At 33.4% G+C, this 1,891-nt stretch overlaps 1 protein-coding gene across 2 annotated transcripts in view; it reads right to left on the bottom strand.

The window, feature by feature from the left end:
- LOC106876459 (caspase-7) overlaps window positions 1-1,891 on the bottom strand; it is a 787,012-nt gene that overhangs the window by 98,661 nt on the left and 686,460 nt on the right. The window lies entirely within an intron of this gene.

Below are 1,891 nucleotides of genomic sequence, written 5' to 3'. Positions count from 1 at the left end.
GCCAGTACCGCCTGACTGGCTCCTGTAGGATTTTCGAGCGAGATCGTTGCCAGTGCCCCTGGACTGGCTTGTGCGGGTGGCACATAAAAGACACCATTTCGAGCGTGGCCGTTTTCGTGCGGGTGACACGTAAAAGCACCCACTACACTCTCTGAGTGGTTGGCGTTAGGAAGGGCATCCAGCTGTAGAAACTCTGCCAAATCAGACTGGAGCCTGGTGTTGCCATCCGGTTTCACCAGTCCTCAGTCAAATCGTCCAACCCATGCTAGCATGGAAAGCGGACGTTAAACGATGATGATGATGATGATGATAAATAAAATATAGAATTGCTTTGATAGATATACATTATACAATAAAAATATGCAATTGCTTTGATAGATACACATTTGAAAAGTTTTTGGTTCATTGGTCCTTTCAACTAACGGTCTTTACAATAACAGGTTGCATGAAATTACAATTGTGGCTTAAAATCATATCATTATAAAAATCAAAGAAAACCTTAAATCAAAAATAGCTTATGTAGAAGGAAAAAAAGACCCGAATACCCAGGGTAAATAATTAATGGTAAAAAATAATAAATTTAAATAAATTAAAAGATATATTCGTTCAAAAAACCTTTCACAAAGAGCTAACATCCTAGAACACATATACATTTAGTAATACATACACATACCAAACAACCTATATATACATATATACACATATATACACTAAACATGGTGGTTGTCTACTCCTTATGCAGAGTTTGACCACCTCCTGTACCTACACCTTAGTACCATCATGGCATCTAATGTAGCTTTTTAAACCAGACAATGTTCTGAAAGGACACCCACATAGATTGCACATCCGATTTGGACCACCAAAAGCTGCAGAAACATGGCTACATACACATACAGACAAATATAGGCAAAACATAAATATAAACAAATGCATATATATGTATCCACACACACACACACATGCATGCGCATAATATCCTCCTTGTGTATGCTTATACAACCTAGTTGATACAGGCGAGAGAAAGAAAATAAAAAGAAAGTCAGAGAATAACAAGTGGTGGGAGAAAGAAAAAAGGAATATGATGAAGGGGAATGCAAGCAGGTTATTTTTTAAGCCGTTAATAGATTTAACATGAAAGGTAATTTAGAGAATGAGAAAGAGGAGAAAGAAAGAAATTAACAGAAAATTAAGAATGGTAAAATATTGTAAAATAGGTGAAAGGGAATTAAGTTTAAACGCGTGGAAACACATGTATGTAGAGGAAATGAAATGTAAGAAGACAGTTAAAGGTCGAATTTTATAGATTGGTAGAAATTACATATAAGAACTAAAGATATGTTTTTTGCCAATGTTTACAATGATAAACGCGTTCTTTAAACGTATTTACAAGAGTATTCTCTGAGAAAAGGATGAGAAATTGCTCCTTGTTACAGAGCAGATAAAAAGTTTATCTTTGTCATACGGGAAGGATTTAGATAGAATTTTTCATTCCAAGCTGAATTGTTTATTATGTTCCTTTAGAGACCAAATTAAGTTTTATATATATATATATATGTATATATATATAAGTCAGTAAATAGTGGGGTTGTGTTAACCGCACGTGAAGAAATAATAGGAAAAGGAAAAATAATAAGGCAGAATGCTAAACTGAAAGCATATTTTAATATAGATTTCTAACTGGCTTTCATTGAATGGCAAATTTTCAAGAAGAGGGAGAATGAAAATGTTTTTTTACAAAAAAGTAAAAAATAATATATAAAAAAAATAAATTATAGAAAAATAAATATACCAATACATTATATTGTCTTTGAGCTTTTAAAGTTCAATGGTAATCCATGTAGATGATAGTTGGAAAAATAAGGATGCATGAAATTGAGAGTTGTGTTAGGTT

Source organism: Octopus bimaculoides, chromosome 7 (assembly GCF_001194135.2).
Source record: "Octopus bimaculoides isolate UCB-OBI-ISO-001 chromosome 7, ASM119413v2, whole genome shotgun sequence".
Taxonomy (NCBI): domain Eukaryota; kingdom Metazoa; phylum Mollusca; class Cephalopoda; order Octopoda; family Octopodidae; genus Octopus; species Octopus bimaculoides.
This window is presented reverse-complemented; position numbering and strand designations above follow the sequence as displayed.